This window comes from Ranitomeya imitator, chromosome 4, assembly GCF_032444005.1.
Source record: "Ranitomeya imitator isolate aRanImi1 chromosome 4, aRanImi1.pri, whole genome shotgun sequence".
Taxonomy (NCBI): domain Eukaryota; kingdom Metazoa; phylum Chordata; class Amphibia; order Anura; family Dendrobatidae; genus Ranitomeya; species Ranitomeya imitator.
The window spans coordinates 683,933,928-683,949,786 of record NC_091285.1 but is presented as its reverse complement, the minus strand read 5'-3'; the positions used below and the strand labels follow the sequence as shown (position 1 = coordinate 683,949,786).

General features: G+C 50.4%; 2 non-coding genes across 2 annotated transcripts; one reads left to right on the top strand and one right to left on the bottom strand.

Annotated features, from left to right (window-relative positions):
• Nucleotides 1-10,892: 10,892 nt before the first annotated feature.
• Nucleotides 10,893-10,964, bottom strand: TRNAQ-UUG (transfer RNA glutamine (anticodon UUG)). The gene has a single exon. It is a non-coding gene; the product is annotated as a tRNA-Gln (tRNA).
• A 1,159-nt stretch (nt 10,965-12,123) lies between these two features.
• On the top strand, nt 12,124-12,195 carry TRNAQ-CUG (transfer RNA glutamine (anticodon CUG)). The gene has a single exon. It is a non-coding gene; the product is annotated as a tRNA-Gln (tRNA).
• The last annotated feature ends 3,664 nt before the right edge of the window (nt 12,196-15,859 follow it).

Sequence of the window (15,859 nt, the reverse complement as noted above, 5' to 3'; positions counted from 1 at the left end):
CAATTTTGTTGAAGGTCTAAACATCAATGATTTGGGCCTGCACTTCACTTATGAAGCTAGTACCACAAGCTTGACATTTTTGGATATACGTATTGAAAAGCGTCCTAACGGCGAATTGATCACAAAAACACACAGAAAGGATACAGCCACAAACTCTCTCCTCAGGTGGGAAAGCAGCCACCCCGCTCCTCTAAAAAGAGGCATCCCTAAGGGACAATATTTTAGGGTGAGTAGAAACTGCTCAAATAATGATATGTTCCAGGAACAAGCCAAGGACTTAAAGAATCGGTTCTTGGAAAGGGGTTATCCGGAGGGTGTACTGAATAGAGCCTATAAAGAATCTCTGAGAAAAGAAAGGAAAGATTTATTGACACCTAAGCCTAAGTCTGATGAAGAGAATATTATACGCTTCATCACTAGGTATTCTAATGGAGCAAATCGTATCAGAGAAATCTTTCAAAGACACTGGCCGATCTTACAGATGGATAGAGACATAAAGAAATATGTCCCACCGGTACCTCAGATCACCTATAAAAAGGGTAAATCCCTTTGTGACAGATTGGTTCACAGCCATTTTGACCCTGGAAACAGCTTTGGTTTAACAACAAACCAGATAAAGGGCTGTTATAAATATGGCAGATGTAAAAGCTGTGCCTCTATTAGACCTTCTAAAAGCTTTATAAGCAATGTCACAGGTACCACGTACACAATTCAGCACTTCATTAATTGTCGTACAAAAGGGGTCGTTTATAAGGCCACTTGTGAATGTGGCCTAGAGTACGTAGGCAAGACAAAAAGGGAGTTCCGCAAGAGAGTTGGCGAGCACCTCCGTGACATTGCTAACAAGAGAGAGACCCCAGTGGCAACCCACATGAATCAGTTTCATGAGGGCAACCCCAGTAAAATTTATTTCGTGGGAATTGACAGGATAGTGCCTCCACAAAGAGGGGGTGATTGGGACAAACAAATACTCCAAAAGGAGACTAGATGGATATTCATGTTGAAAACATTACAGCCATTAGGACTGAACGAGACACACTCATATAGCTGTTTTTTGTAAAACTTTAGTTGGGCTGTCTCCAGAATAACATTCCAATACCCCGTTGGCGCTAAATCTGATAGGGTCTTCAAGTAGGGTTAGCCGCCGTGGAGTGGGGGCGCCACATGCGAAGGACTCTAGGGTGCCAACCCCCGCGATAGGTAGGACATGGTCATAGGGACAATTTATATTAACCCTAGAAGTTATCCTGGCCCTGCAAGATATCCAAGATAATTCATACAATCTTCATAGATATATCTCCTTTTTTCCAGCTATCCTTTGTAGACATGAGGGCGTTGTAGGGAAAGGTAAATTGGGAGAGTCGACGTTGAGAGGGGGCGCCATATGCGCAGGTCTCTCTTAGGGTGCCAACCACCGCGATAGGCAGGGATAGGAGAGTAGTTATATCATGGCAGGGTATCCATAGGGTCACAGCTTCCCACGTTTTTGGGTGACGGTGGGTGGTGTCCAGCCAGGTCATTCTAATCGAAGAGCATGCAAATCTAATAATTTTTAATTTTTTTTGTCCCCGGCATCATATGTGAGTGCGCCAAAATTTTTTATTTTTTTTGTGTCATAGCCAACTTGTTGACACAATTTAGTTGTACCCCAAAAAATCAAGGCCACATTTTGCTCAGTCTGTTATGTCAGGCTGAGGCCTTGTGTATCTGTGGTGGAAAAATCATAGCTTCGCAGGCATACGTACCATAGTTCTGTGTGCTAGCCTTGTTCTATTTTTTTTTATTCAAAAATTCACCAAAAACCCCAAAAATATTTCATACAGTCTGTTATGTCAGGCTGAGCCTGGTGTATCTGTGGTGGAAAAATTGTAGTCTTGAAGGCATACGTAGCATAATTCTTTGTGCTAGCCTTGTTCTACTCTTTTTTAAATTTTTTCAAAAATTCACAAAAGAACAAAACATTTTTATACAGTCTGTTATGTCAGGCTGAGGCAAGTTGTATCTGTGGTGAAAAAATCGTAGTCTCACAGGCATAAGTTGCATAATTCTGTCTGCTAGCCTTGATCCACTCATTTTTTTAAATCAAAAATTCAGAAAAAAAACCCCAATAAAATGTCATACAGTCTGTTATGTCAGGATGAGGCCTGGTGTATCTGTGGTGGAAAAATTGTAGTCTTGCAAGCATACGTAGCCTAGTTCTTTGTGCTAGCCTTGTTCTACTCTTGTGAATTTTTGAAAAAAAAAAACATTTTTATACAGTCTGTTATGTCAGGCTGAGACCTGGTGTATCTGTGGTGGAAAAATTGTAGTCTTGCAGGTATACGTAGCCTAGTTCTTTGTGCTAGCTTTGTACTACTTTTTTTTAATTTTTTTTCAAAAAAACAAAAAAATATTTGATAGTCTGTTATGTCAGGCTGAGGCCTGTTGTATCTGTGGTGGAAAATTGTAGCTTCACAGGAATAAGTTGCATAGTTCTGTCTGCTAGTTTTGTTCCACTCATTTTTATTTATCAAAAAATCACCAAAGATAAAAAAAATGTATACAGTCTGTTATATCACACCTAATCTCACATAATTATACGTGAGAAGAAGAAGAGATCCCAAATAACGATTAAAAACAATATTTATTAATAAGTATTAAAAAGTTACATAATTAAAAAGCAAAGAATACCGTAGGGGACACCTCAGTACAAGGATATATGTATATATATACACTCTATAAGATATATAGTTAATACTAGAAAATAGCTCTGCTGCATTCAGAAAATGCCAACAAAAACATAACAAATCAATCCGTACCTAATTCCAAACAGTAACTTCCACAGCAAGGTAGTTTTGCATCAAATGGTCTCATAATTTGACCAACTTTCAATGCCCAGACAATACTATAATAACCTTAGAAGAGGTAATATTATACGGTGCAGTGGCCTCTATTCACTCTGGCAAAAATGCTGATCAAAACAACTGTGATCCGAACAACCGCCTCTAGTGGACAAGTGTGGAAACATGATATCATATAATGCAGGAAGCGAGTATATTACCTTGTGCTTATGGTGTCCCATCACCCCGACACGCGTTTTGCCTCCTGCTCCTTCCTCCTGCCATGTTCTACTCCTTTTTTTTTTCAAAAACTCACAAAAAATGAAAAAAAATTTTATACAGTCTGTTATGTCAGGCTGAGGCCTGGTGTATCTGTGGTGGAATCGTGGTCTCGCAGGCATAAGTAGCATAGTTCTGTGTGCTAGGCTTGTTCTACTTTTTTTTTTTCAAATTTTCACATACAACGGAACAAATAATTATACAGTCTGTTATCTGTGTCTGTGTAGTATCTGTGATTAAAAACATCATAGCTTTGAAGGCATACTGATCAGATATAATTTTGCTCCAAATAAATACATTTGTGTTGAGCTTTTGAAATAGTTCAGTTGTCCATTTCAAATGGGCAAGGCAAGTTGCAAGGGACGGGGAAGTGGACATGAAGCTGATGGTGCATGCAGAGGACGAGGCCGTGTCCAAGCTGAAAGTGGGCCACAACAAATACCCACATCTTCTCGCTTAACCTTTCTGTCTCAGTTTCTAGGGGATCACAGCACACCACTATTGAAGCCAGAGCAGTGTGAAATGGTTGTTGGTTGGATAGCGGATAATGCTTGCAGTCACTTAGCCACCACCACCATGTCTTCCACACCGGCAAGTCTGAGTAACCCTGAGTGTGGACCGGATATTCCTCACCTTGATCCTCCTTCCTCCCATCATGCCGAGTGCCCTGAGACAAGTGCTCCCACACTTGGACACTCCGAAGAGCTGTTCAGTTTTCCCTTTAAAGATCCTGGACTCTCAGCCGGTCAACTTGAAGTGGGGTCAGATGAGATCGCATGCAGCAATGCCCAAAGCTTCGACCAGCCACGGTCACACAAAGGTGATGTGGGAAAATGTCACAAGAGGTGGATGATGATGAGACACAATTGCCAGAAAGTCAGGAGGAGGAGCAGAGTGCAGATGTGGAAGACGAGGTGGTGGATAACATAGTGACTGACCTAACCTGGCAGGAGGACATGCAGAGAGAGGACAGCAGCACACGTGGGGAAGGAAGAAGCAGTGTTGTGCCCCACACAGAAGGCGTGTATTTGTTCCCCGTAACATCAACATGAGGGAAGTTACCATTCCAACTTTTAGATCTTCCCAAGTCTGGTTATTTTTTAAAGATTATGCCGATAACCCCAAACAGGCCATTTGCAGCACCTGCCATGCCCGCATCAGCAGGGGTAGCAAAACTACCAGCCTGATCATCACCAGCATGATCAAGCATATGGCAGCAAAGCACCCGACTTTGTGGGCCAAACCCCATGCTCCAGTAACACTGTCTGCAGGGAACACTGCTTCTTCCACTGGTTTGCATAGAAGCCAATTCCCAGTCCACCGTGCATGTGAAGATGCCTCTAGCCCTGCACCTGTTGTGGCCCACAGTCAAGCAGCACCATCATCCAGGGCTGCCACTAGAAATTTCGGGGCCCCATACTGGCAAAATTTTCGGGGCCCCCTTGAAACTCCGCCCAGGCTCCACCCCAGCCCCGCCTCCAGGCTCCACCCCACGAACTGTCCACAGTCCCACCACTCTCTCTTGGAAAATCTCCACTTCTCACCTATCACACATTGACAGTTCCCATCACCAGATCACACATATAGCCGGCAGCTTTTGTTTTGGCCAAAAGATTTTTTAAGCCGCCACCACAACAAGGTAGACACTTTTGGCCGGGCCCTACTCTACTGTAACCTACTAAATATTTGTTAAAATATGCAATACAATTTAGGTATATTTTTATTTATTTTTCAATTTTTAAAATGACCTATAATACTACATACAAGGAACAAATACCACAACACTATGACCAGATGACATATTACCACCACAGTGATCGAATAATATAAAATACAAGGAACAAATACCGCTACACCATGACCAGACCACATATTACCTCCACATCATGACCAGACCACATATTACCAACAATGACTGAATACTACAATACTGATCAGTAATACAAAAAAAACCCACAATACTATCACCATCAGTGCCATTATGCACAGGAGATCTGTAATTAGTAAGCAGTGTCTGTGTACAGGTAATACAGTGATCACTGGTGACATTACACACAGGAGCTCTGTATATAATGTATAGATAATACAGTGATCACTGGTGACATTGTACACAGGACCTCTGTATATAGTATACAGTGTATAGTGTAAGTGTATAGGTAACACTGACTCACCAGTGACGTCTCTAGGTGAAGTCCTTCATCTTTCATCCAGCACAGACCGCCATCACTTTATCCAGCCAGGACTCGTCTCTGCAGGAAATAAAACAGTTATCTCGAGTTCCGCTTGTAGAACACATTACTTAATTTTCCCAACTTCTACATTACACCACATGAAGAAGGCAACATAGTATCACTCTACACAGTAACAGGACCGCCCCCCCCATTTAAAACAGTATACTCAAAAAATAAAATAAATACATCACTGCAATAATAATATCCCTTAATTAGCCCCTATGGTAATATTCGCCATCCTGGCCACCGTGTGTCTCATTTCAGGCTCCAGCCATATGTTCTCTCATCCTGCCCTCATGAGTATCCATTCTACCCCATATGATCTCCCCATCCTGCCCCATCTGTCTCCATCGTATCCATCCTGCCCCATCTGTTTCCAATCCTGCACCATCTCTGTCCAGCACTCTGCCCCATCTCTGTCCAGCACTCTGCCCCATCTCTGTCCAGCACTCTGCCCCATCTCTGTCCAGCACTCTGCCCCATCTCTGTCCAGCACTCTGCCCCATCTCTGTCCAGCACTCTGCCCCATCTCTGTCCAGCACTCTGCCCAGCACTCTGCCCCATCTCTGTCCAGCACTCTGCCCCATCTCTGTCCAGCACTCTGCCCCATCTCTGTCCAGCACTCTGCCCCATCTCTGTCCAGCACTCTGCCCCATCTCTGTCCAGCACTCTGCCCCATCTCTGTCCAGCACTCTGCCCCATCTCTGTCCAGCACTCTGCCCCATCTCTGTCCAGCACTCTGCCCCATCTCTGTCCAGCACTCTGCCCCATCTCTGTCCAGCACTCTGCCCAGCACTCTGCCCCATCTCTGTCCAGCACTCTGCCCCATCTCTGTCCAGCACTCTGCCCCATCTCTGTCCAGCACTCTGCCCCATCTCTGTCCAGCACTCTGCCCCATCTCTGTCCAGCACTCTGCCCCATCTCTGTCCAGCACTCTGCCCCATCTCTGTCCAGCACTCTGCCCCGTGTCCAGCTTTCTGCCCCCCATGTGTCCAGCTTTCTGCCCCCCATGTGTCCAGCTTTCTGCCCCCCATGTGTCCAGCTTTCTGCCCCCCCCGTGTCCAGCTTTCTGCCCCGCCCCCCCTGTCCAGCTTTCTGCCCCCCCCGTGTCCAGCTTTCTGCCCCCCCCCGTGTCCAGCTTTCTGCCCCCCCGTGTCCAGCTTTCTGCCCCCCCCGTGTCCAGCTTTCTGCCCCCCCCCCCCGTGTCCAGCTTTACTGCCCCCTCTGTGTCCAGCTTTACTGCCCCCTGTGTCCAGATTTACTGCCCCCTCTGTGTCCAGATTTACTGCCCCCTCTGTGTCCAGATTTACTGCCCCCTCTGTGTCCAGATTTACTGCCCCCTCTGTGTCCAGATTTACTGCCCCCTCTGTGTCCAGATTTACTGCCCCCTCTGTGTCCAGCTTTACTGCCCCCTGTGTCCAGCTTTACTGCCCCCTGTGTCCAGCTTTACTGCCCCCTCTGTGTCCAGCCTTCTGCCCCCCTGTGTCCAGCTTTACTGCCCCCCTGTGTCCAGCCTTCTGCCCCCCATGTCCAGCCTTCTGCCCCCCGTGTCCAGCTTTACTGCCCTTCTGTGTCCAGCGGCCTTCTGCCCCCCCCCGTGTCCAGCTTTACTGCCCCCGTGTCCAGCGGCCTTCTGCCCCCTCTGTGTCCAGCTGCCTTCTGCCCCCTCTGTGTCCAGCTGCCTTCTGCCCCCTCTGTGTCCAGCTGCCTTCTTCCCCCTCTGTGTCCAGCTGCCTTCTGCCCGCTCTGTGTCCAGCTGCCTTCTGCCCCCTCTGTGTCCAGCTGCCTTCTGCCCCGTGTCCAGCTGCCTTCTGCCCCCCTGTGTCCAGCTGCCTTCTGCCCCCTCTGTGTCCAGCTGCCTTCTGCCCCATCTGTGTCCAGCTGCCTTCTGCCCCCCTGTGTCCAGCTGCCTTCTGCCCCCTCTGTGTCCAGCTGCCTTCTGCCCCCCTGTGTCCAGCTGCCTTCTGCCCCCTCTGTGTCCAGCTGCCTTCTGCCCCCCTGTGTCCAGCTTTACTGCCCCCCTGTGTCCAGCTGCCTTCTGCCCCCTCTGTGTCCAGCTGCCTTCTGCCCCCCTGTGTCCAGCTGCCTTCTGCCCCCGTGTCCAGCTGCCTTCTGCCCCCTCTGTGTCCAGCTGCCTTCTGCCCCATCTGTGTCCAGCTGCCTTCTGCCCCCCTGTGTCCAGCTGCCTTCTGCCCCCTCTGTGTCCAGCTGCCTTCTGCCCCCCTGTGTCCAGCTGCCTTCTGCCCCCTCTGTGTCCAGCTGCCTTCTGCCCCCCTGTGTCCAGCTTTACTGCCCCCCTGTGTCCAGCTGCCTTCTGCCCCCGTGTCCAGCTGCCTTCTGCCCCCGTGTCCAGCTGCCTTCTGCCCCCTCTGTGTCCAGCTGCCTTCTGCCCCCCTGTGTCCAGCTGCCTTCTGCCCCCTCTGTGTCCAGCTTTACTGCCCCCGTGTCCAGCTGCCTTCTGCCCCCTCTGTGTCCAGCTGCCTTCTGCCCCCCTGTGTCCAGCTGCCTTCTGCCCCCCTGTGTCCAGCTGCCTTCTGCCCCCTCTGTGTCCAGCTGCCTTCTGCCCCCCTGTGTCCAGCTGCCTTCTGCCCCCTCTGTGTCCAGCTGCCTTCTGCCCCCCTGTGTCCAGCTGCCTTCTGCCCCCTCTGTGTCCAGCTGCCTTCTGCCCCCCTGTGTCCAGCTTTACTGCCCCCCTGTGTCCAGCTGCCTTCTGCCCCCGTGTCCAGCTGCCTTCTGCCCCCGTGTCCAGCTGCCTTCTGCCCCCTCTGTGTCCAGCTGCCTTCTGCCCCCCTGTGTCCAGCTGCCTTCTGCCCCCTCTGTGTCCAGCTTTACTGCCCCCGTGTCCAGCTGCCTTCTGCCCCCTCTGTGTCCAGCTGCCTTCTGCCCCCCTGTGTCCAGCTGCCTTCTGCCCCCCTGTGTCCAGCTGCCTTCTGCCCCCTCTGTGTCCAGCTGCCTTCTGCCCCCCTGTGTCCAGCTGCCTTCTGCCCCCTCTGTGTCCAGCTGCCTTCTGCCCCCCTGTGTCCAGCTTTACTGCCCCCCTGTGTCCAGCTGCCTTCTGCCCCCGTGTCCAGCTGCCTTCTGCCCCCTCTGTGTCCAGCTGCCTTCTGCCCCCCTGTGTCCAGCTGCCTTCTGCCCCCCTGTGTCCAGCTGCCTTCTGCCCCCCTGTGTCCAGCGGCCTTCTGCCCCCTCTGTGTCCAGCGGCCTTCTGCCCCCCTGTGTCCAGCTGCCTTCTGCCCCCCTGTGTCCAGCGGCCTTCTGCCCCCCTGTGTCCAGCGGCCTTCTGCCCCCTCTGTGTCCAGCGGCCTTCTGCCCCCTCTGTGTCCAGCTGCCTTCTGCCCCCCTGTGTCCAGCTGCCTTCTGCCCCCCTGTGTCCAGCTGCCTTCTGCCCCCCTGTGTCCAGCGGCCTTCTGCCCCCTCTGTGTCCAGCGGCCTTCTGCCCCCTCTGTGTCCAGCGGCCTTCTGCCCCCTCTGTGTCCAGCTGCCTTCTGCCCCCTCTGTGTCCAGCGGCCTTCTGCCCCCTCTGTGTCCAGCTGCCTTCTGCCCCCTCTGTGTCCAGCGGCCTTCTGCCCAAACCCCCCCCCCCGATCGCCGCTCTTAATAGAAAAAAAAAAAAGTTCTACTTACCTGCCGCGCTCCTCTCTCCACGCAGCTGCACTGTGCACTCGCTGGCGACTGACAATGACGTCAGACGCCGGCGACCTGCACGCTGCGGCTGGCGGCTGTTAACTATTGACGTCCGGGCGCGGGCCCGCATGTCAATAGCGTACAGCTGCAGCGCCGGCCGCCGCTAAGGGCCCGGTTCAGCCTGCGGCTGCCGGTAGGGGCCCGGTGAGCAGGTAAGAGGGGGCCCGATGCGGGCCCCCTCTGCTCACCGGGCCCCTTACGCCAGTCACGGCTGTAATGCCCTGATGGCGGCCCTGCCATCATCAAGCCCGTCCACGTATTTGTCCCAGCACAGCCTTCAGTTGTCTATACCTAGTGTTTAAAAGTGGAAAATAACAAACCTTTATAAATAATGTTTCATATTATGTACCGTTAATAATTTAAAAAACAAACAACTTTTAATAGTTTACATTTTTGCAGGTTCGATAGCTATGAAAGCCAGATTCTTTTTTTTTCGTCAACACGTCAATTTGGGACATTTTATTTTTGTAAACTAATTAGATGCTTTTAAATATTTAAATTTTATTTTTACATTTTAATATATTTCATTTTTACATTTCCTTATTTATTTCTTTATGTTGCTGATATATTTCAGAATTCGCACAGACATGCATTTGGACATTGTATAGACTGTAATCCCACATGGGCCGGTTCCTCTCCCCTCTGTACCAGTCTGTCATTGTTAGTTTGTTCTTGGTAATTTATACTTGTGTTTGTATGTAACCCCCTCCTCATGTACAGACCATGGAATCCGTGGCGCTCTAAAAATAAATAATAATAATAATAAATATTATTATCTTAGAAGCATAATAATGATCATTTGCCAAAAACATCCCGAGATCCATTGTCAGGCCTTTGGCTGTATACAAAGAAGAGTAAAAGCCATCCCACCGCGACAAGGTGCCCCCAATTTGGATGGTCCTATCTCTAGTGGAAAACCTCTGCATGTGCCAACAGACCTCAATAAACGGAGGCAGAGCAGGACCTAGGCCTGACTGTTTAAATTCCTGCCCTTGGAAGGCTAAATGCACAGCCTAGGAAGTGGTGGCCTGGCCCTTTATGTGCATAGCATAAAAAAGAAATGAGAATCCACCCTAGAGTCTTAGGCTGCTTTCACACTTGCGTCGGTACGGGCCCGTCTCAATGCGTCTGGCCGACGTACCGACGTACTGACGGACTTTGTGAAATTAACTGCACGACGTGGGCAGCGGATGCAGTTTTTCAAAGTATCCACTGCCCATTCTGCAGTCCGGGGAGGAGGGGGCGGAGTTTCGGCCTCGCATGCGCGGTCGAAAATGGCGGACGCGACGCACAAAAAAAGTTACATTGAACTTTTTTTGTGCCGACAGTCTGCCAAAACTCGACGCATCCGTCGCACGACGGATGCGACGTGTGGCCGTACGTCGCAATGCGTCGCTAATGCAAGTCTATGGAGAAAAAACGCATCCTGTGGGCAACTTTGCAGGATACATTTTTTCTCCAAAATGATGCATTGCGACGGACAGCAAACGACGCGAGTGTGAAAGTAGCCTAACATGGAGATTAGTGATGAGCGAATATACTCGTTACTCGAGATTTCTCGAGCATGCTCGGGGGTCCTCCGAGTATTTTTTAGTGCTCGGAGATTTAGTTTTCATCGCTGCAGCTGAATGATTTACATCTCTTAGCCAGCATACCTACATGTGGGGATTCCCTAGCAACCAGGCAACCCCCACATGTACTTATGCTGGCTAAGAGATGTAAATCATTCAGCTGCGGTGATGAAAACTAAATCTCGGAGCACTGAAAAATTACTCGTAGGTCACTCAAGCGTGCTCGGGAAATCTCGAGTAACGAGTATACTCACTCATCACTAATGGAGATGTTTTATAACCTAATCCAAGAAAGTCAACAAAAGTTTAGGTTCCACCGAGAGTCGAACTCAGATTGCTGGATTCAAAGTCCAGAGTGCTAACCATTACACCATGGAACCTGCTTGGTTGCCAGCACCAGACTCTCAGCTATCATGTATGAGCAAGAATCATACACACCTGTAATTAATAACACTACAAACTCATACAAGAATTCATTTTTCTCTATTGGGCATGTAAGGGAATTTATCTGACCCTTTGTGATACAAAGATTGCAAGGATGGCCAGGGGCAGAGCCAGGGAGATGGCCAATGCTATGGATGTTGGGGAGTAGGAGAAAATTTTTTTTTGCTCAGGCAGAGAGGTAGTCAAGCTCAGGCCCTCCAAGAAGCCAGTTGCCGGTGGTTAGTCCAGCATTGTGCAGCTCACCCCCTGCCCATCTCCCCAACCAGGCAGGCTCGGATACACTCCTGCAAGCTGTCCTGGCCTGACTCAATGAAGGTAACAAGGCCTCCTATGAGATCCTCATAGCAGCAGCAGAATGTCGCGAGGCAACGGAATCAGCAGAACGTCAGCATAAGCTGCAGAACGTCAGCAGGAGCGTAAGCCCCAGCAACAAACGCTTCAGCTCCAACTCAAGCACCAGATGCAGACCCCAGCCAATCATGAGTCCCCTGAAATCCGGGTCCTGAAGGACTTCCCCTTGCTGGGCAGTATGCTTAGTCACAATAGACACAATAACACATCAAATATACAATACACACAAATAAATACACAACACAGACTAAAAATACAGTGTCCCTATACTGCCAACAAAACAAATATCAACATAGAATGCCCAAATAATACAATATACAAACCCAAACTATTACAAGTTTACATTTCCCAAGTATTAAAAAACAAATAATGGCACCATACAGTGCACAAACAATGCCAGAAAAATAATAATACCAACTTATACCAAACTAATGTACTAATTTACAATACCCAAATAATACCGACATGCCCAAGTAACCTGGTTCAATTAATCAAACATCCTCTCTCTTCTGTCCTGGTTCATATAAAAATCCTTGTAGATTCCTTTGGATCTCTCTGCACCATTCAACACTCTTCTTCACTATGCTCCTCTTTATTGGTCTCGACTAGTGATGAGTGAATATACTCGTTGTTCGGGTTTTCCTGAACACGCTCGGGTGATCGAGTATTTTTTAATGCTCGGAGATTTAGTTTTGATCACCTCAGCTGGCTGATTTACATCTACTAGCCAGGCTGAGTACATGTGGTTCCATGGTGTAATGGTCAGCACTCTGGACTCTGAATCCAGTGATCTGAGTTCAAATCTCGGTGGGACCTTAATGTATTTTTGTTGATAATTTCTTGAATTTGCCACTTTTCAATTTCTTTTCATGTCAGAAGGGAAGATTGGATCTTTCTACTGCTTTTAAGATTTCTGGGGAAATTTGAATGCATACTAAGCAGGAGGTACCCGTGCTAAAAAGCACTACCAAGGACCGCCTGACGTTGGCGGAACTCGGATACCCAGAAGGAGGCACCTAAGCCAAAGGCTCTGCCCGGAACCAGCTGACGGTACTGGAACCAGGATGGGGAGCAGAAGGTACAAGAGTAAAAGACACTGCCGAGAACCAGCTGACGGTACTGGAACCCGGATGGGTAGCCGAAGGTCCAAGAGCCAATGGAACTACCGAGGACCAGCTGACGTTACTGGAACCCGGTTACTAAGCAGGAGGTACCCGTGCCCGAAAGCACTACCAAGGACCACCTGACGTTGGTGGAACTTGGATACCCAGAAGGAGGCACCTAAGCCAAAGGCTCTGCCCGGAACCAGCTGACGGTACTGGAACCAGGATGGGGAGCAGAAGGTACAAGAGCAAAAGACACTGCCGAGAACCAGCTGACGGTGCTGGAACCAGGTGGTGGACCTGAAGGTCCACAGGAGAGGAGAGAACAGATAGGCCGCGAGGCAGCCGCAGTTACCGAACCCCAACAGTCCTACAGGGGGAGCTGGGCCTACTGGCACTACAGAACCAGCCTTGACTACCAGTTCACGCAGCCCACATAGGAAGCTCCTAAACTGGAGGCACCCTGGAGTTGGCTAACCCGACCGCACCACGACGGGGCAAGCATAGGCGTCTCAGTGAGCTTGACACAACCCGGAAACAGCTGGCGGTGCTGAAACCAGGCTTGGCACGAGGGAGTACCTGTGTCAAGAACACTGCCGAGAACCAGCTGGCGGTGCTGGAACCCAGATGCGTTGCCCCAGTGTGCAAGAGCCAATGGCACGACCGAGGACCAGCTGACGGTGCTGGAACCCGGTTACTAAGCTGTAGGTGCCCGCGCTTAAAAGCACTACCAAGGACCGCCTGACGTTGGCGGAACTCGGATACCCAGGAGGAGGCACCTAAGCCAAAGGCTCGGCCCGGAACCAGCTGACGGTGCTGGAACCAGGTGGTGGACCCCAAGGCCCACAGGAGAGGAGAGAACAGCTAGGCCGCGAGGCAGCCGCAGTTACCGAACCCCAACAGTCCTACAGGGGGAGCTGGGCCTACTGGCACTACAGAACCAGCCTTGACTACCAGTTCACGCAGCCCACATAGGAAGCTCCTAAACTGGAGGCACCCTGGAGTTGGCTAACCTGACTGCAACACGACGGGGCAAACATAGGCGTCTCAGCGAGTTTGACACACCCCGGAAACAGCTGACGGTGCTGAAACCAGGTTTGGCACGAGGGAGTACCTGTGACAAAAACACTGCCGAGAACCAGCTGGCGGTGCTGGAACCCAGATGCGTTGCCCCAGTGTGCAAGAGCCAATGGCACGACCGAGGACCAGCTGGCGGTGCTGGAACACGGTTACTAAGCTGTAGGTGCCCGCGCTTAAAAGCACTACCAAGGACCGCCTGACGTTGGCGGAACTCGGATACCCAGGAGGAGGCACCTAAGCCAAAGGCTCGGCCCGGAACCAGCTGACGGTGCTGGAACCAGGTGGTGGACCCCAAGGCCCACAGGAGAGGAGAGAACAGCTAGGCCGCGAGGCAGCCGCAGTTACCGAACCCCAACAGTCCTACAGGGGGAGCTGGGCCTACTGGCATTACAGAACCAGCCTTGACTACCAGTTCACGCAGCCCACATAGGAAGCTCCTAAACTGGAGGCACCCTGGAGTTGGCTAACCCGACCGCACCACGACGGGGCAAGCATAGGCGTCTCAGCGAGCTTGACACAACCCGGAAACAGCTGACGGTGCTGAAACCAGGCTTGGCACGAGGGAGTACCTGTGACAAGAACACTGCCGAGAACCAGCTGGCGGTGCTGGAACCCAGATGCGTTGCCTATTAAAGATTGTCTTCCTAGAGCCCCATCTAGCGGTGTTGGAGCTAAGGGTAAGCAGGGGGAGCAGAGTGTAGGCCGAAGCCTGCACTGGAGGCAGCTTTGTGTCTGCGTTGCGTTTGCAGGACACTTTGCCGGCTACACAGTGGGGGAACAGCTGGCGTTGCTGAACCCCACTAACACAATGGCGTGTGTTTTTCTCTGTGCAGCTAGCACTTGCGGTCAAAAACTAGCGATGTTAGAGCCCGTGTTGAAGCAGGAGGAGGAGGAGAGGAGCAGAGTGTAGGCCGAAGCCTATTTGAACCAATTTCAAAGGAAACCTTTAACCCCCCCTCAGGTGTTACAAAGTACAAGAGACACACCTTGTGCAGTATTAATGCTGCACAAGTGAAAGGTTGCTCTATTAATTTGTCTACTTGCACACGCTGAATGAAAGACGTACACAATTTAGCCCATTCTACAGTCAAACTGTAGTGGATGCGTGACTTGGCTTTTTAAGGAGACGCAGCACAGGTGTCCCAAATAACGCCTTGGTGCTTGGCGCAGCTTCCTGAGCGTTGTTATTTGCTGTACAGGAGTCTGCGCTCTTGTGTTATCCCTTGGTAATGCCCTGTTAGAGCTGCCCGTCTTATGACCTCATTTCATGTTAGCCGGTGCGGTTAACGATGGCCATAAATCCCAGACCCACAGTGCCTTTTCATAAAGTCACACTGCGGTGCTGTGATTCGTGGCCTTGAGCAGTAAATATTTTGGCCGCTCACACACGTCCTTACACCTGCTTCAGACTGGGCGGCCTCATCTGATCCCTTCTCGCATGCCGCGGCCATGAGGCTGCACAGTCTGAAGAAGGCGGAATGAGATGAGTTAAGACAGGTGAAGATATGCACTGCTCGTGCCCATCAATCACACCCTCGCAGTCAAAATAAGACAACGAGGAGCATTGTTTCAGGCAGGGCGGACGCACAGGCGCAACAAGCCAACCAATGATGTCAGAAGACGGGAAGCGCTACCAAGGGGGGTGCTGCGTATCATTAGAAAGGAAAGTCACACCTCCGGGACAGTGGAATGGTCTCAATGAGACACATTTTGTACGTTTTGAGTTCCACGTGGGCAAGGACAAAAAGTCAGCCACCTTGTACAAATGCAGCAGTACTGCTGTACAAGGTGGCTGTTATACATAGAAACACCTGGGGGTGGGGGGCAGGCTCCCTTCAATTTCAGTTCATGTGCCTGCGTGGCGTTTGCAGGACAGGTTGCCAGCTACACAGCAGGGGAACAGCTGGCGGTGCTGAACCCCACTAACACATTGGCTGGTGTTTTTCTCTGTGCAGCTAGCATGTCCGGGCAGAAACTGGCGTTGTTTGAGCCCAGGGTCAGCAGTAGAAGGAGGAGAGGAGCAAAGTGTAGGCCGAAGCCTGCACTGGTGGCAGCTTTTGTTCAGTTGTGCCAGCGTGGCTTGTGCTGGACACGATGCCGACTACACAGCAGGGGAACAGCTGGCGGTGCTGAACCCCACTAACACATTGGCTGGTGTTTTTCTCTGTGCAGCTAGCATGTCCGGGCAGAAACTGGCGTTGTTTGAGCCCAGGGTCAGCAGGAGGAGGAGAGGAGCAAAGTGTAGGCCGAAGCCTGCACTGGTGGCAGCTTTTGTTCTGTTGTGCCAGCGTGGCTTG